This window comes from Helicoverpa zea, chromosome 9 (assembly GCF_022581195.2).
Source record: "Helicoverpa zea isolate HzStark_Cry1AcR chromosome 9, ilHelZeax1.1, whole genome shotgun sequence".
NCBI classification, from domain to species: Eukaryota; Metazoa; Arthropoda; class Insecta; order Lepidoptera; family Noctuidae; genus Helicoverpa; species Helicoverpa zea.
Window position 1 is genome coordinate 4567778 of NC_061460.1, and position 20844 is coordinate 4588621.

At 34.8% G+C, this 20844-nt stretch overlaps 1 protein-coding gene across 2 annotated transcripts in view; it reads left to right on the plus strand.

Moving 5' to 3' along the window:
- Window positions 1-20844, plus strand: part of LOC124633127 (extracellular serine/threonine protein CG31145) — a 109903-nt gene that overhangs the window by 23235 nt on the left and 65824 nt on the right. The window contains exon 2 of one of the 2 annotated variants that reach the window (XM_047168226.1): window positions 11285-11317. The exons of the other annotated variant lie outside the window; for it this stretch is intronic. The gene's annotated coding sequence lies outside the window, so the exon portion shown is untranslated. The remainder of the gene's footprint in view (window positions 1-11284; window positions 11318-20844) is intronic. 2 annotated transcript variants of the gene reach the window in all.

Genomic DNA, 20844 nt, shown 5'->3' on the forward strand with positions numbered 1-20844 from the left:
ATTTTATGTTTCTTAGTAGTTTATTGAACTTTCAGATAGTAGTTTTGTGAATCTTTGTTTCAGTTGGGCTATCTACTACTACTAAAATCTAATGTCGACTTTTTTGAACACTTCGATAATACAATGTTTGAAAGTTAGGGAGATATCCTGAATTTATTTATAACCCAATTAAAACCAGTCTATTTGTCGTTCTTAAGAATCAAGTTGCTTTACTTACAATAAATGGAGTACCAGTTTTGTCCCCAATATAGCTTAGAAAACTAGTTCATCCAGTGGTAAAGCTACTTATTGTCAATCGTGACCATAGATGTAATATAATAAACAAGATTGCGCACGCTCAAAATACATATTTACGAAAATGAACTCTATTCCAACGCAATAAGGTACTAAATTTGTTGCATAATACACAGAGGCAAATCCGAGCCGAGAGGGATAGTTAGAACGGAGGCTGTTTGTCTCTTTCTAACACCTTGCCAGCATAAAAAAATGTTGTGGTCAACAGTTTTGTCTTCCCAAAAAAACAATTGAATCACATATATTTTTATCTTATTTTAACAATTGTAAGTCAACAAATTAATAAAAATCGCATTAATTTATTATACGAATAAATTATTTATATAAATTATTATTCTTAAAACATAAACAACATAATTTTTTTTTTTTTTCTAGCGGTAACCCTGAACATTCTTGGCGCGTAATCAGCATTTAAAATTTTGCTTATATTTTTTGTATTAAATCAATTTAAACTATTTAAATGGTGAAAAACTGTTGTGTTTATACTTGTAAAAGTGAATCCTATGGTGGTTGCAATATATCGTTCCACAGGTTAGCTAATAATAACATTTTCGTAAACCAAACAACTAGGGTGCCCATGAATTCTTGTAATGAGTGAAAATATGGGTGATGGATTTTAAAACTGTTGTACTATTGTTATAGCTTCCCAAAAAATGAAGAAAGGCGACATAAATGGCTCAGCAGTCTATATATGAAGTAGAAATACAAAAAAACAGTCTTCACTTCGAATCTTCCTGCTTTTATACTGCTAATTCCCGCTAATTATTAAAAGCCTTTATAAGTATCTTAAGGTCACAAACTGCGTAAGTTAAAACTTCAATACCAATCTGCGTTTAATAATCTTAGCAAAATTCGGATTTGTCTCACATAGCTTAATCTCATAGTCACCCTATTAGAAAGGGACAGACAGCCTCCGTACTAACTGTTTCACTCGGCTCGTTTTTTGGGTTTATATGCGCAGTCCTGTTTACTAATATTATGTCTATGATCGTGACTACCTAGTAAAGAATAATAAAAACCATGACAGTTTGTTCCAAATAAAACAAACACGAAATGTAAATTATTAAGAAAATAATCAGTTCGTGAACGGAGAGCATTGCGGTTAGGCTTATTGTGTAACTAGCTGTTGCCCGCAACTTCGTCTGCGTGGGCAATATAGAATAGTCAAAATACTACTTATCCCGTAGGTGCATTCTTTCACGTGACAGTATAATTAGGATTAGCACTTAGCAGTCGCATAGATTCATTGATCAAGGTTGTGTTGTGGATGTGACCATTTATCTAAACAAAAGAAGTAAAGTTTGTGACGTTGTGAATATCTCTGGATCTAGGCAGCCAATTTGGAAAATTATTACGTATGGTGTGTCAGTAATTTTTACAGGAAACAGCTAAAATCTATGTCTATATGCTTTGAGTCTGACAAAGCTGTCATTTGTACATTTTCTACAGCTGCTGCGACTAATCAGAAGCCAGAAAGTCTGTCAGTCTTACCATGGATATCGTCTTGTGTAGTTGACTGGATTGAAGATAGGTAGATAGGTAGTCGCTCCAAGCAAAATATTGGTACTCAAACAGATTCGGTGACTGGAAGCCAACACCAACATAGTTGGGGAATAGCTGGATGGATGATAAAATGAGTCATCATCATCAGCAGGCGCATAGGGTAGGATAGTTTCACTACTGGGGAGAAACACTTGTATGACGGGGATTTTCTGTGCACTTACTCACTATGGTAAGGCTGACCCCACATTACTACTCACACGCCCGAGGATCACGCACGCCTAATGTGGTGGCCTAAGCCGGGACTCCACCGAAATGTTTGCATTAGTTCACGAATAGGCAAAATGTACGTATCTGTGCGAGTCCACTTCATGTGTTCGTACTTGAAACCTGCAGTTTTGCCAAGATTTTCAAAATGTACGCTCGCAATTTGCCATTTCTTGGTGGAGCCAGCAAATCAAAAGAAACATAAGTGTTGTATACTGTGCGTCACTACCGCACACCGGGAAAATTTCGCTCTTGCGGAGGACGTTTATGTACCATATTTTGTGTCACACGTAAACAGGACGACAGTAAGTATCCATCGAAACACTTTCAAAGATCTGATGAACGAACAAATCAGAGCTGACTTGGTCACCTGGGGCCAATCAGAGCTCTATGAAGCGATCATACGCTTTGGCTCCTACTGTTATTGTGGTTTCTGAAAATTAATTCACCTCATTACTATTAAGAACACTTGCTTAGCGCAGAAGCTGACGTTAGCAGGTCAAGTCTTTTGACTTCTCGAATAGGATACCATTGGTTTTTGTGCAATGCACACCTGCAATGCATTCTGGATTAGGATAGGATATAGGTGGATAGGATTTGCAACAGAGAACAATTCTGTCTTTGTGATTAAGTGACATCAAACGTAGTTTTATATAAAAGGTGTTTTTTTAGACTTGGCTCGGGTCTTACTGAGACTGTTCGTAATCGTGAACAGTGTATTTGCGATCAGAAGTTGAAAGTAAACATGTCTCTGATATGCGGCGCGTAATTTGTACGTTTTCAGACGCATAAAGCATTTTACGTGTGTATGGTATTAAATCGAGAAAGCTCCCATTTCTTATCTGCACTTTGTATCTGGGCTTGTTTTTAAAGCTACAGAATCCTACATTACCTACCTCACGCTTAGCAGCGCTTGCGAGAGATAGATCCTCATTTCTTCTAGGATTAAGTTTACATATTTTGCATCAGAAAAAAATAATTAAGGTCTACTTAATACTACTCACTCAAAGTAATTTGTTTTAAGGCCACCACATTAGTGGAAGATAAGCTAAACTATGTTTATGAAAAAATCCTGATATGAACTCCATCTGCAACTTTAAATGATAATTAATTGTTCCACTAAAGTCATCATTTTTGACATAATGTTCAAAAAATAATTTAGATGGCACCGTTTTAAATTTGGCCGAGAACTATTAATTTTCCTTTCATCAAGGTAATAATTATGGTTGGATTTTGATGTGGCACGGCAAACTGACAAACACTATTGAAATGCCTATCGAAAAATTACACTTCGTCTTAAAATATGGTGAATTACGGAAAATACACAACTCCATCTGTTGAAATAATAATCCTCTATAAAGAATGTATGGTAATATTGTCATTTACCACCTCGCTCCTTTGACAAATTGATGATGTATTTTATTTACCACAGATGGAGCTACTTTAACCTTGGCTAAACAAAATTTTCATATTTTTTTTTCTTCCGAAGTTACTTATTAAGGTGTGATTTTCTGTGTAAAGATTAATAATAGGCCGATCAACTAATATAAGTACAACATTCAAATGTACAGTTTTGACAAAAAGATTGCGTGTCGTAATATTTTACATCTTGAATTCACAAAATTAATCATATCTTTTGATAGAGTGAATCGATTTCGATGAAACAAAAACTAAGTAATACCCCAAGTTACGTAGAGTTTTTGTATATAAGCATTGTCTGCATTTAATTCGTAGATTTTACGTGAATCCCGAACAAACAAACAGATAAACAGACAAACAGACAAAAATGACAAAAATGATGGAAATGGGTTCTGTTAGTTATCCTTTAAAATGCTGGCTATTTTTTTTGCCAATTTCTTCAATGTACAAAAATTACTTTTCTACAGATTTATTATATGTATAGATTCGACATCAATGGAAATAGAAACAGTTTCCGAATAACTTGATGTTGTTTTGTTTATTTACTCACTCCATAGGTATTAGAATACTTTTTTAATTTCTATGACTGGCTTGTTATTTTTCGCGCTTATTTCTTCTTGAACCTGTAATGTTTTTTGTTTACTTTTTAGTCTTCAGTTTTCTGGCTTCCACCAGTTTAAGTGCCATGCGTCTTTGAGGCAATAAAATGTCTGGTTATGTTAATAATGTCCGTCTATTCCCACAGACTGCCCGCGGTTACATTGCTTAAGCTTGCAGGTCGAGCAAAAGGAGTACTCAATAATTTTAAAAGGATTAGATACTAGGTAAACATATGGCCGTAGAGTTGAGAGATTTGTTTTATTGTAAGATCTACGACAGGTCAGATATATAAGGTATTTTCCGTTTTTTTTTTTACGAAATAAAACTGTGAAATTCATATGATCATGACGTCATTTTATACTAGGCCTGTATCGAGGCATTCAAGCAAACGGATAGAATTGTCAGAAGATATCAGATACAAGTAGTAATGGACGTCAGTTTAAGAACCCAGGAGCGGAGGGGTCATTTACTATCAAGAGACAGACCACCAATCTGTCGCCAAGTTAACTGATTACGTCAATTACCTCTTGGTAATTGACGGTTAAGGAACCTTTCATTGTTAGCAGCGGTCATCGTTCCGAGAAATATGTGAATGCACTTACTAAGATTGTTTACTTTACAGTTATTAAGTCGAACTGTTGTGACGATAGGGATCACGCACGATAGTCGTCAGATTTGCACGTAACGATACCAAACCCAGTGTCAAATACCTTAAAGTCAGCGGCTTTGTGATAATGAAAAATGTTAATTCATTACGCAGTAATGGTACATGTAGTATGTATAGTGCGTCGGACAAGCATTAATGATAGACTTGATCAATGAATGTGCATTTGACCCTATAACGCTACAGTTAAATTATGCAACCAGTTTTCCTACGATGTCATAATGTGCAGTCTTCCGGGTTCTGGTGTGACTATATGTTTACAATAAAAACTTTTGTAGGTCGATTTATGCTAATCTGATGAATATAATCAGAGGCGTAGGTAAATAACAATGTTCCCACGGCGGTGTTAAAGTCATGCAATGCAAATGTCGTGCAAGCATGCAACTGCAGCGTTTTATGAATAGCTTGTCTAATAATTCTACCGGGTCCATATTTGATTGTTTTTAGTGCATAAATTAGTGAAACTAGGCCGCTTCGTTTGTCCACTTTGGAGAGGCGCAATCTTGACGCTCTTACAATAGTCCTAAATGGTGAATACATTTGGTGCATATACAATGATTGCACATACTTCCTATTTTGAAACTGGATTAAGAATCAAGTAAAGATAAGGACGACTTTTTAATAAGATTATGAACAAAAACAGAAGAAAATTATACAATTGTGAATCGGAATTAGTTGGTTAACGTAATAGTAAGTAATTATCGATTACGCGCGGTTGCTTCGCCTTGCTCTGATGACACAGTGGCCAGTCGAGTCGATCGTCTCAGGTGCGTCATGCGTTAGGGGTGACTCTGGCTGAAAATCATTTTTTTTTCTTATAATTTTTTTTCAAGTTGAGAATCCTCGTGAAATGTTCTCCACCTGGGGTCAGTGGAACCTCCTTATTCTATGTACTTGCATTTTTTTATGTACTTTAAAGACGTATTCAATCCATCCCATATTAAGTAAATGTTGGTTATAAGAACCCGTCCTGCTCGAAGTGTCGTCCTTTCTCTGAAAGGAAAATAACAAAACTGTTTATTATAAAAAGACTGGTAGTTGTATTTACAACGATTTAGGTAGATGTTATTGTCAATGAATTTAAAAATTGAAATTGAAATTGAAAATTACTCAGACTTTAAAAATTGAAAGTTAACAGAAAAGCACGTAAAGTGACATCCTTAAGCAATGGTATTCACCGTCGCGAACCGGGCGAACAACTTTCGCGAGTCGTCGGCTCGTCCCAGTAATGTCGTGGAGTGGATTCGTGAACTCTTACGTCATTCACATCTGCCTGTGTATTAATATTAGTTCACAAACAATATCGTATGAACTCTTTTAGTTTTATAAGCAAAAAAAAAAAGAAAAGTTTGCCTGTTTTTGTAATGAGTATCGTTAAGCGATCCGGTTTCAATGTTGTTCTTTTATTTTCTATTCGAATTTTAAATGACTAAGTTTTTTGTTTCTTCTATCTTGGATGATACTGGACTGTTTATTCGATATTTAAATTATACCTGGCTAATTTTTAGGCCTCTCCTAGAAGGTTTTCAGGTTACTTTTTTGGAGCTTTTGTAGACTAGAAAAATTAAGTAAAGAGTTTCCCACTGAAGAATGTGGCTGTACCACTATTTTGAAGTCTGTGTTACTTGAGCTACGTTTATTCTTTACATCATCTTTACTTTCAGAAAAACTGTTAATTTAACTTTCGTTAAAATAAGAAAGTACCTAATACGAAGAAATAGAAACGTACATTTTTGTTAACGTTAGTTTAATACATCCGTACTTTGTAGATGTCTGAAATAAAACGCGAATCCAACTGATTTGTTTAAAACTTTATGGTTTTGGCAGAAGGCGATAAAGTAAATCGTATATATCCACATGGCTATAAAATACACGTGCACAGTTACACCGAACATCGTATTTAATCATACCAAGTTGCATAATATTTATTGTGTCTAAATAAACATACTGAATGAGTTATCGAATATGGAAGACAGAGTGTAAGCGAACTTTTTGCACGTTTCATTGGAATTTTTACTGTAAAGAAATGACTATAGTGTACATATGTAGCCCTTTGACATAGTACTCTATCCAGTTCTTTTTTTAAATTATTGATGAAACCTTGTTGATAATTTTAAAGTTTTTTTTTTCTATATTTAATCGTAAGCCGCCGTGAAGTGGATACTTCCACTCGAAATTATACACCCATATCAATTAATCGTGGGAATTATTACAAAATTGTTTCCCATTTAATAGAAACACGGAGATTTTCCTTGAACAACCACTATCTTGATTAGAAGGTGAGGTTAAAAAGCATCCGAATAAACAGTCTATTTTTTGTTGTTAAAATGCGGATTGAATGCGAACCTTCAAAGGAACCTTGAGGGAATGCATTACATTAACATTTTTTAGTTTTATGAACCTAGTGAATAGCGTACAACCTAATCAGAAATAGTTCGTTTACGATCCAACTTTATGATGTTCACTTGCAAAATTTCTATTGCCGTTCTGCGATAAAGTTTTATAATTTTATGTGCGAGCTCAACGCTTTTGAAACGATTTATATTTAATATATGGGTACTCGATACACTGCTAGTTTTTTACTTCAATACTGCTCGTACTGAACGGTGGTATTGAACTGACCCCGGATTTTCAAAGATCATTTTAGGTATTTATTTTATGGCATAAAAAAATATAGACAGCAACGACCGCATGGGTCGATCGATCAAGGTTAAACTATGTTTACTATTGTCGTTGATCGGTGTTTTAATGTACGTGGTGTATATTTAGAGTCTTTCTAAGAAAAGGATTTTTTTAGCCTACTCTTTCATATGAGATACATCAGAAAGCTTGAAGCTTGAAAGTCTTTCTTACAAAAGACGATCTCCATGACGTAAATTCAGTAATACTTGTGTGGGATTTTTATTGAATACAGAACCATTTAAAATTGATATTTTTCTAAGAACTTAAGTATTTAATGAAGTTGTTTGTACAGCTGGGTTTAACTCAAACATGGGTAAAGGTACGTTATCGTGTTAACAGAAATGTGTTCATAAATACATAAGTGATTATCATAAGTAATTACATGTTGTGGTATTATAATATTTAATAACATTAACAGATTGCTTTACATTTAAATATAATGATTGTCTTCCTTTCGCTTACATTGTTTTATTAAATTAGCTCTTTGGTTGTCTGAGTTATCATTTTGTTTTTTACAATACTGAAGTGAAAAATCAATAAACAAAATAATTTTTCTACAGTCAACAAATATTCCTCTACTGGTGAAAACTGCATAAAGTCCTCTTTGTGTTTTTGAAACGGACTTACACAGTTCGTCGTTGCCTTATACTACATACTGTAGTTATGGTTTATGGGTACCTAATTGGATTTTCATGAAAATTATCATGTACTTAAGAGATATATAGTTTTACAACGAAAGTCATATTATTTTCAGGTCCAAAAGGTATTAAATCTAATTTTTAATGGGCAAAATAATTCTCAAAGCTAACAAATGATCAATTCTTAGACACATTTCAGCACAAACTCTTTCAAATTTCAACAAATCACGGAAGTAAGTAGGTCAGATCGAAAGTGATAGTTTTGGATTTACTAGGAACATTAGATTTGACAGGCGTTCCAGGCAACCTTGCCCCAGGGCCGGCGACAATCGGCATCTCGTTATAGACTCGCGCCGTGCGTGGGCGCGCGATCTTTCTCTGCTCACGCGGTTTGCTCAAAACACTCTACGAATGCGCGCCCGCGGATCGGTTTTCACCGCCCTTTTTTGTTTTTTTCTCACTATGTGTATGTGTTTACGTGATTCTGTGAAGTGTTAAGTGCAGTGATGAAGTTCTTCCAATTTTGTTTAGTGATACTCTTTAGGTCAGTCTGAAATATTTATAACTGTGTATCTACTTAACATTTAGTTACGCTATAAGTTGACTCAGTAAATACGATATTAGAAAGTGTTTATGCGATGTTTATTTGTTTACGTATAGTTGCAATGTTTTTCATCTGACATATTGTTATGTCAAAACGTCGGGCGATCAAATAACAACAAGCGTGACAAACGTTATGTAGTCAGTGGGACACAGAAGCTATCTGTTACACTAATATTTGCGTTTTTTATCAGTTACTACTCTTTTGAGATGGCATCAAGTAGGTTGTGTGTCGAAGGAGTATGCACCTACTTAAGTTCTTATTTAATTTGTAAATATGGAAACACCGGAAAAGTATAACATATTTTTCTTTATCTAAACATCTGTTTGTTGTACACGACTTACTAAATTCTATATTTAACATTAATATTTTAAACTGGTCTATATTATTCTATTCTAGTGATCACAGTAATTTATGCATATAACATTAAATTTCAATAAATTACGAAGTTGTTGTGACGTGCATTACAAACCCGTTACCGACCTTGCAAGCGAGCCGGCACCGGACCGGTATTATTACATTACTTAACACTACGGCTATTTGATATTTGTTCTAGTTTGCAGTTTTCTTCAAATAACAAGTAATACATATCTCTATCTACATTTACCTAGCTGTCTCCCTGCGGTTTCACCCGCATCCAGTGGGAACTACTCTCCATACTCAGATAACCTTTGTTAGTCAGGGATAATCTAACTTCCCAAGAGTGAAAGAATTTTTAGAACAAACAGACCCAGATTTTTTTTCCTTAATATATTAATATATATATATCTATGCATAATGAGCTAAAGAATTTGTTAGAACTACTAGATCGATTTGAAAAATCCTTCAGTGTCAGATAGCCTATTTATCAAGAAAGGTCTTGACATTTTATCCGGGTGCTCAGAGTGGTTCCAATGGGAAGAGAGTGAAAGTGCTCATTGAAGCTATTAATAATGTAAATTGCTCTTTAATTGCATATAATTTAATAGAGTGCAAAAAGACATAGTTCTTCGTATTTCATGATTCAGGATGTCATGCTTGGTTTCTTTACGCCAGTTTAATTAAAAAGTTTTTAGGGCAGTGGCGAAATTGATTGCAGTAAGAAATGCACTTGTCTTCCTAGGGGCTAAAATGAGCTTTTTTTAGTAATAGCATATTCTAATTTTTTGAGGTTGTGTAGTTAGTTTGAATTCGTCTTTAATACAATTTACTTTCAAACCAATACAACTAAGTTATTGGACAGCAAAATATGCGTGTCCTCTTTTGGTCTTAAGACCAACGTCATCTTGAATGGTGTCTGTTTTTCATAAAATTGTTACACTAGTTAGTTAAAATAATAGGTAACACCTTTAGCTAATCACAATTCAATGACTTTCCCTTTTTGAAGGGAATTAGATTACAATAAATAATCAACATACTAATGCATTTGTAACCTTGATCTCTAAGGTCAGTGTGCGTAGGAATGTGATCAATTCATTTAACTTTCATAAAATTTTACCAGCTATTCAGAGCAAGGTCTTTTAAAAATATTAAAAATTCCAAAATGTTAGATGATAACTAATAAATACCTAACAAATAATATTATTGGTATGCGTAGGTATACCTTGATGTTAATTATGAATAAATTACACCGTTCAACTGCAGCGTAATTAGTGCAATTAAATTACACATTAATTAAATTATGCTACACAGCGTATTAAGAGATCGTATTACTTGATAGTAAAAAACAAAATGGTGTCCAGTATTAAATTTTTCTCTGGTATATTTCGACTAATTAACAATCCATTTAAATCGAGATGGCTGTATATTTACCACAGTGTTTACATTTCCTTGCATATTTTATTTTGCGAAGCACTTAAGTAACTCAAAGGAGTGTAGCAATTAGGAGGAACTTTCCAGCACTGTCAGTGGAACAACTTGGTGTTTGATTTTGAAATGTTTTTCCCTCTAATGACCGATTCAGTTCCCGAGCCTCTCTTTAATGGCGGTTGATGGCCCGACTTATTGACATTTCACTAAAATGTATACTGAGTTTTAGTACTGGCACCCAATATTTGCTAAAGCTATTAGACGTTCCATTTTAAAAATGCTGTTGCGTCATAGTTAGCTTGGATGTTAGAGGTTTATTAAGGTGTCATTTTCGAATAAAGAATGTGACTCAATCTCTGAATAGTGCACTGAGATGGCGTTGTCTATGACAATATCTGATAAAAGAGGTCACTGTGAGATGACGCTCTTAAAAAAATCGAATAAAAGATGGTAGATTCCGGTAGAGCTTATAGTCTTACCTGTTGCTTCCCAATAAAATTAGAATTGTGACCAATAAGCATTCTTTAATTTATGGCACGTTATACGACAACAGGTGTAAACGTTTTAAGATTCATTTTAAATAGATTTCTTGTAATGAATGAGACTGGCTAATAGCGTACAAATGACATTACAACTTTATTTCTGAAATATTGATTGAAGTGATTTCATTTTTTAAATCAAGGACCTAGGAAAGAAAAATTTTGAATAAATTCTTGATGTCAATTTTAGATTATCCTATTAAATATTCCTTCCATGATTGCAAAAAGCTCTTATACTCTTATCCCAAAATAAAATGCACCTTATTTATATGGCGTTTTCTTTTTTTTTCAGAAATTTGGGGTCAGCTCTACATTTTTTCTGTAGGTGAGTAAAGGCTGTAAAGTAATAAAGTTTACCAAAATCAATATTGATTCGGTTTGAACTTTCTTTGTCGCGGGTCCCATTTCAGCACGGGACAACCGATACCAATGACAGGAGTAAATCCTACTACGAACTTTAAAAACACACATGAGAAAGTTCTTAAAATACTCTATAATCTGTCTAGTCTATTCCATAGTGTGCCTAGGAAAGTAAGTTCGATAGCAATAAATTGATCGTAAGTGATACAGTTAGGGTCGTGCCGTGAGACTGGCTGATTGTTCCACCAGGGAGACGTATCGGCCTCATTACTGTCACATTCACATGAGCATCTCACTCATCGATAAGGTCTAGATTGCAGATATAGTGAATATCTATGCAGTTAATAGAAATACTTAAAAAAGATTTTGTTTGGTTGCGGAGAAATTAATCAATCAGCATTCTCAAGCAAGTAGGTATTTCAACTTGAACAAACAATTTTCACTTAATAGAGTATTCTTGAAAATTAATATGCCGTCAAAAGACACCGTGTTTCGGAAAACTGATCATGCTTATTCGGTTTAGAAATTGCAGTAAAGACTAATAAAGATTTTTTTGTGCTTTACAGCGATCTTGTTAAGAACGGATCGTTAGTCTTAGGGACGTTACTCTAGTGATGAAATGCCACATTTAAATGAATTAATTTATGACAAACGTGAATAAATATGTAGATTATATGTGCGTCTAAAATTTTGTCTATAGGTTCGCATCTCATTTTAGACATCAATAAGCTCATTATCGCTGTTGTTTTAGCCGTTAAACAGCTTACGTCTTTCCCAAACCGAAGCCACGTGATGGCAATAAATTATGCAAAAATAGTTTTAGTGGCACAAACATACAGCGTACATTTAGACGTGTGAATTATACGTCGAAGGATGTTTGTAGTTTTTAGTCAGCAGATTGCGTAGGTAGGTAGGAAGTAGAGATTAGAAAACAGCCTCGAAGTGTTACAGGTTGCCATCATGATTGTACCTAGCAGATATCAGAACCGAGTCGTCAAAATCCTGAGATGTCCCGACTACTATGATTTCCACTTTCATTTATAATGTCACTAATGTTGTTAACCATTTTCATATACTCACAAAGCTTCTGACACTGGTACCAGGCACCAGGTTAGATTCCCATAAGCGTTTTCCTTCATTAGTAGAGCCCATGATAAACCTCGAAAGTAATCCTCAGAAAGTCATTATGGCACCAGATTTCGAATCGTGCTTTAGAAAGAGGTTCTTTAACCCTTGGCCCTAGCGTAGCCCTATGACATTTCATTACCCAGATGCATCACCTACTTACAGTTTCAAGTTATTCCTAGAGGTACAAGAATGACAGCTGAAAATGTCTTGAGGCCAATTGGAAAATGGATCATCGGTTTGCGTCAGCCAGGAATGAACGTGGGAGAAGGTAGGAGTTCGCTTACATTCGCCCACGGTTTTAGGTTTCAGGAATAGGTCACATACTTAAAAATATTTCTAATACATTAAGGTCCCCTAACTAGTTATTATGAATCAACATACATGATATGGCATTATGAAAAAATATCATATGAGATATCACTGACATTTAAATCTTCAAACTCACGTTCACGTGATCAGTGATTGTTATTCTAATCAGAAAAGACACCCCGAAACATTATTGAAAAAGGAATCTATCATAATGTAGATTTAAATGGATCAAACTTGTTGTAAGCTGTGTCCCAGCTTTAGTCAGGTTCTGCAATATGAAACTACGAACAACAAAGACTCACAACGCTATTGTAGGTGAGTAGGTAAAATGAATAGTAATACAAGAACAAATGACAATAAAGCAGAACAAATGGCAATACACAGAATCATTCACATGTAGCGCAATTTAATAACAGCAGATAGGATGTTATTGTGAAATCCCGGTAATACATCTCTGGCCATCGACATGACTACATAAAGCAGCCACAAATTGCCCACATATTATGGAAAGTCAACAATTACACGTATGAGTGCGCTATGAAACTACGACTTTCCATGGCTGTATTCAAATGAACGGGTTTTGAGTGCTGTCACAATGCAGCAGCCATCTTTGATGCTTTGAAAGCAAATAATGGATTCAACGCTAAACGCTATGGAAAACTAAGTTCTATTAAGAGTTTTACAAATACTATGATGACTTTAATGTTCATACAAACATAAGGACTCTCAAAGATAAAATTGGTCCTAGTCCGATCTCTCTGGTGCCTGACTAACTTGTTTTATCAACTTTACTTAAATCACTAAATTAACCATCAAAGACATTGCGAAAGCATGAAAATATAATAAATTCTATAAGTTTTAATGGCGTTAGTGTCAACATTGCTTAATAAAATGATTAAAGCATTATTCACTATAACGTCTCTGTGATAACTTCATATGAATACTCAGTATTTATGATATTGCATTCTAAACAAGATGCACTATGTCATATATAAACTATACGCGATAAACAAACACAGATATAAATCTGCATAATGTCATGATTTAACATTGATTTCATGCTAATTTAATTGTTTTCTCATCTTTGGATATATTACGGTACTTTTGCCTAAGAGGTGATAGACCTAAAATATGTATTTGATCTTTGAAAATATAGGAACCCGCTTATGCAATATTTGCTTAGCTTTTGAAACTAAAAAGTGTTATCGCCTGTTTCATAACGCGTAAAATAATATTTTTCATATTATCATAAAACACTTTTATTTGCCTTTATAGTTTGTAACGAGTATATTTTACTATCATCATTCTTTTGTATTCACTTTTTGTCTTGTTAGCGAAGAATATAGGTAAATAGGTGCGTAAGTAATAACATGATGAATTGACAGTTTTCTTTGCAATATTATTTTAATTTGGCGCTACTCATTTAATTGCTGTTCAAAAAGTATGTCAATAAGAAATCAACTTTAATTGCTTGATGAAATTATTAATTGAATTTAGTCTTTTTTTGTTATCATTTATTAATTCTTGTATTTATATTTTTTGGTATTTGTTAGACCTTACAAGCCTGACTTGGCCGTATTCGAAGCCTCATTAAATAAATAATTAAAAAAGACATTATGACAAACTATGCGTGAAAAAAGGAGGATTTTCCAAATCTGGCAGGAGCTGGATGCGAGTAGCCGAAAATCGATCTCAGTGGCGTGCACTTGGAGAGGCCTATGTCCAGCAGTGGACTGCGATAGGCTGATGATGATGATGATGATGCGTGAAAAAAATATTGTGTATGTGAATTATTTTTAAAGTCACGTAATTTATGGACAGTAAGTAGCCTTCAATTATGATAAGCTTGGCTAATTATATTTCAAGTTCAGGTGAATGGCTCCCAAAAGTATTTAATTAGATAGAAACTGACCTCTATGCTATTCACCTTAACATTGTTTACATGTTATTACTTTTATTCAATACATGGCTACTGTTTCAATAGTTTCGGTTATTGTTGCAACAGAATTCAATTATTTGATTGTACGTAACGGTTTTTTGAAAATAGCTTCTATTAGGGCAGATATTTTGTTATATTTTTAAAGGATCATTTTAATTTTCTACTCTGCAAATTCCGTACATTTTTGAATGGCGGAGAAACACACTTCTAAAAGGTAGCATGATTGGATGGCATGGCACAGGACTTGTGCAACTTGCAACACCCCCATACATTACCACAGATCATAAATACTACATAAAAAAATGATTGGACCTATTCGAGCGAAACTTTATACACCTAGAGCTAAGCAACATCGAATGCACAACGTTCGATATTACCTAAGTTAATTCAATGAAGCATATACCGACTGACGTAACAATGAACGTACAAAACGAGGATGTAACGCGCATGCGCTCGTTCCGCTTCCTTAGATGCGCAAGAGTAGCGCACGTGTGAACGTTATTACAAGTTATTCCATGTTTAAATCATTCAAATGTTCGAAATACACTTTTATCAGACTTTAATTTGTCTCGAATTTTCTTCGGTTGTGTGCGTGAATTATTACATTTTTTATTTATTGGTTTTGCGAATCGAAATACGATTTTTACGTTCGTACGTTTTTGATAGGTGTGAAGATTCTTTAGGTTAGCAGGTTAGGCAGTACGTTTTCATAACAAACAATACTGAACTTATCTGTTGGTCAAATTAAACTCGCCAAAATTATTTATGTCTTACATCGTTCCAGGGTATTTTAAAGGGTCAATGATAACCACGTTATTTAAAGAGCAGAAGAGAGTAAAGAGTTAGTTCGTTTATACAAAGTTATAAAATCTGTACAGTAACTGACTCTTCTCGTAAATATATGGACTAGTATTTTATCGGAACTAATCAAAATTATATGACCGTATTATTTCTTTCTCGTGGACCGTATGAACTGATATCAGTGTGGCTCGTAAAATATTGTGTTATTACTTTCTGCTTCACATGATACTGAAAATTTAATATTTTGTTTTAAAAATACATTTTGTTTAAAAATACCTATTGCAAATATTACAGAGTTTTCACACTGGCGGAGTTTCCGCTCGGTTTTTTCGATCAACGGAGCTCGGTTCGTGTCAAACAATTGACAACTATACCAGGTCAAAAATGGCGCTAAAAACCGTATACACTTTTTCTGTTCGCGAAAAATCCGCTAGTGTGAGTTGTTAGGAACCATATTAATAATACCGCAACTTCTTTCAGTGCAACGCTTATGTACATTACATTCTAAAATCAAATAACAAATATTATTCAAAACTAACACGACAGGACATTGTGTCGGTTCTAGTCCACAGATACAGTCCATACGGATAGATAGAAAATCCAATTAAATAGGCAGAAGTGTCCATATGAATCAGCCGTGCATGTCAAGTCAAATGCTCTTCACAAAATACTGTTTTTAGCTGCGGACGAAATCAAAACCAATATAGGTAGGTACTTGGAAATAAATAGATTTACACCGGAAATCCCTTGAAACTAGAAACAGAAATTCGAAGAAATGACGGGGATAGTTTTGAAAATATTACAATAATTTGTGGTTTTAACTATCTCAGATTGGAGGAATAGGAGTTGGATCAACATTTTGTAATTTGATTTATTTAAATAAGACTCAGACTTGTTAAAATAAATAGAAAGCGTGATTCACATTTTAGCGATTATAACCTGTCGTCAGAACGGTCATGGTATGTTCTGCCAAATTGTATATTAACATAATGTATGACATTCAGAAGGGACATTCCATAGAGAACAAAATGATTAGAGGAGGTGCCACAACGGAATATCTAAGGAAAATCTAGCTAATAAAGTAGCGCGCCTAATTGAAGCGAAAAGTGGGTGTATACCGGGTGACGAGGAACGTTACTGTCTTGGACTAGACTACCTTTTGTAAAACCGAAAATCGTTGACAGATGCCTCAATGAACCCGAACGCCTCGTTAGACCACTCTTACTCTTAACTGATCGTTTTGGTCATGCTCATCGTACCTAGGTATTTGACCTAGAAGAAGGCGCCTGACCTACCTGCATTGTGGTATCTCCGCTCATCTTTCCTTAATCCGTGGGACAATGAAATTCGAAGATATTAAAAGCTTTGTCACACCGTTATGCTATTTCAGCGCGAGCGCAACTAAAGCTGACATTATGGCACTTCAAGGTACTAGAGTATTTTTGCGACTATTTCAAGGTCTGTATAAAATGTCAAAAGCTATTCGTGGACACCTATTTATATTAGACATTTCAGTGTTAAAAAAAGTCATAAGTCAAGTAAAAAAAATTATAAAGATATGTGTAAGGTGGTCATCAAATGTTCTGAAGCTATCAAAAAATATTTATTTAATGATTTTCCATCCATTAAATGTATAGAATTCCTATTTTAAAAAGGATCCAGAAACTATGGCTACCTATTTATATTGTTAACTATATAATAACACCAATTTTAAAGCAAACTAACACGCAACTGATGGTACTCTACGGAGTTCCTACTACCAATTATGTAAAATCCAACCTCTTTTAACAAACTAGTGAAATCCATTGTAGATACCCACGTAGATATCTCTTATAACATCTTTCAGTGTGGCCGCGCCTTTATCTAGCGCTTAATCACGAACAAGATGATAAATAAGTGCGATCTCGTGTTTATATTTAGTTGAGTTTATTCGCAACACCGACCGCGTTATTTGTATCCAAACAATAAATCGATATCATATTATTCTTGGCTCTAGAAGCGAAACAATGATTTTTTTATTTGTCGTTGAGAAACAAGCGTGTAAATAAATCTGGACTATAAATAGAGTGGATAAACACCTGACCACATTTCGAAGACAAAAACACCAAATTACAATATGTGGCAATTACATTATGTGGCATTGAAATGGAGAAGTCATAAAACTTAATTTAATCTATATCGCCATTATCATCATTTCCCTGCCCTTATCCCAATTTATTATTTGGAGTCGGCACACTTAGAAAGGTACCTATATAGATGGGTTGGAATTATGTAATAATAAGACATGCATCTTCTTCTTTCCTATTTGACATTTACTCATAAGTGACATTCTTTGTGTAGTAATAGGTATACCTTTGTATTGTTTTCTACACAATTGATCCAGAATTTTTCTGGTCGTTCTTTTCTTCTAATATAAATATCCTCATTCATGCTCACCACCTATGAAACCTTTACTGTGCTATATATATGTACTGCTAACTTTAACATCTTTTTAAATTCAGATTAGCCAGACGATTTTAATATAAATTAACTCCTGGAGTACACAGACTTGGCACAAAAGGTTGTCGACTTGTGGAAAGCGAACTCAGCAGTCATTGTGCCGGTAGTCGTTACGGCCAATGGCTCAACGCTGAGAGCCTTGAACACCTCACTAATCTAGGAAATCTTAGTACAATAAGGAACAACTTTGAAAATACAGGAAGCTTTAAATAATATGATAATGCCATGAAAATGTAGTTAACATTTTGTAAATTGTTAAATTAAAAACAGAATATGAAGAAAAGGAACGCAACATTACCTAATCTCCAAACAGCTAAATTTAAACATTTTTGATGATGTAAAAAATCTGTAAAAGCAAAAGAAAGTTATCAGGACCTAACCTACATCCAGACAAACCTTTGGTAGGCATTTTACAGACCACTAGAGTATAGTAACCTTTTCGCTAAATTCTCAACATATAGAAGTAAAAATACGCCAACCATGTCCCTATTATTACATAGTGTTTGACCTTCTACACGTGAATAGAAGGGGCGACTGGTGAATGAAAAATATTACGCACGAGCAGCCGTAGTTATTGATATTTTATTGACATAGAAACCTACGTTTTTATGCCACTTATGAACTATAAATTTATATCAACAAGGTACAGAAGTATGCTCATATATTTCTCTAACGATACAATTCTAAAGCTTCAGAACTAAAAAGTTACTAGACAATACTAAAAAGTCTAATAATCGAATGCGAACTTTTAATGAACAGCCAACCACACAAACAGTTCACGTCTCATATCTTATAACCTAATCCAAGACCAACAGAGCAATAACAACAATTCATAAACTGAAATAGCAAACAATAATATTGTATTGTACGCTCATTTTATTATGTTAATCGACTCGCCAACGCACCACCACACAGGTCGACAGTCTGACAACGACTGACTCCCCACCGCTCGATCCGGTATTTATAACCGAGTGACGTATGCGCACGAGGCGTCATAATAATGACATAACCTATACAATGATGCACATGTACCTGCATACACTACATCTCTCCCTTGTTGTTTTGATTTTAACCTTGTTTCAAAAAGTCCAACAATCAAACTCATAAATATTTTGGTAATTTCTTAAAGATCTATCAAACACCTGCAGCACAACAAAACCACGCTATCAGATCAGTCCACCGATCACACTGCCATCAAACTGATTTACTTTGTTCCGTTTCCATTTCATTTCCCTTTCCATTTAAGGAGACGACAGATATCGGTGATACTGCAGGACACTACATCCCTTCCCTTGTGAAATAAACATAAATAAAAATCCGTCCCTTTGCAGACGGTAACATACCAGCATCTGCTTCAGGCTCAACAAGACAAATTCGTAGCAGTGATATCAGGCCGGCAAGTTTAACTTCAGGTTTTGTAGCCGCTGTTCCGGCCCTGTATTATATCTACACTAGAGATGATCCGTCCATTTGGCAGACATCCCGCCAATCAGTCCATGTGAAATCAAGCAAGTCTGAAATATTGCTGTGCCTTCAGATAATGAGCACTCATCTTGCTTGGTTCGACTTCACTTAAAACTGATACAGAATGCATTGTTCCAAGGTAAAAGATCGGCATTAGGGTACCTCATCAATGCTTTTCACTCATTCAAAACCGTACGAGCCGTACGAGGAAAGTAATCACATAAGATCGTCCCAATTGAATGGTGACCTAGATGGACTGTTTCCAATTTGATGATGACCATATACTTTGTCACCCATTTAATGGCGACCACATACTTTGTCTCCAATTTAATGGTGACTCTATACTTTGTCACCCATTTAATGGTGACCACATACTTTGTCTCCAATTTAATGGTGACTCCATACTTTGTCACCCATTTAATGGTGACCACATACTTTGTCTCCAATTTAATGGCGACCACATATTTTGTCACCAATTTAATGGTTTAAATTGTAGTTCTATGTACGAGTTAAGTACTTTGTGTGCCTTGTAAGCAAGAGAATGCTAACTCAACTAATTTTGGTAATATGTAGTTTTTAATTTGAGAGTGGAATATCAAAGCCTATCATTATCTCAGCAATGTAACAAACAATCTGGTCTTCAACCCTATTGATCAGCGCTAGTACTTTGCACGTTTCTGCTAGTACACTCGCTGAAATTCTGATATAGGCTTTAAATACCCTACATCAATGTATGTCCAATATCTAGTCAAGAAACTGTAAGCTTCTTAGCATTCAACACCCAACATATGAATACCTTACTGCATATAATAGTTGGAAGCGACCTGCATCCAGCGTCTTCCGGTGACCTTTATAAGGTCGTCTTTATAAGGTATCTGTGGAGATCAAAGGGGGAGGCCTATGTTCAGCAGTGGACGTCCTATGGCTGAGATGATGATGATGATGATATAATAGTGCGATAGGAATACTTATATTTCGGTTAGGCATCCAAGAACACTATTATCACCGGACATTGCGTTCTGTAATGTTTGTTTGCTTTTATTAATGTGGTTTTCAAAAATTAAAGTAGTCAAAGAATTATTATGCTTTGATGGTAAGCTTTTTAGTGTCATGGTTACATATTGATTATAACGAAGGTGTAAAGTAACATTACGAATCAGATTTTAACTAATTAGAACCATATTATGTAACGAACGCACTTTAACAGGTGTCACTAACTTTGCACTATATATTTTGAAGCTGTGACATTCTGCATCACCATAAAATAGAAGAGTCCCTGACCCTCAACTCATGCTCTTCTTCCTTTCAACAAGGTGACAGCAGCTCACAAACAGTTTTCTAGTCGATGCAAT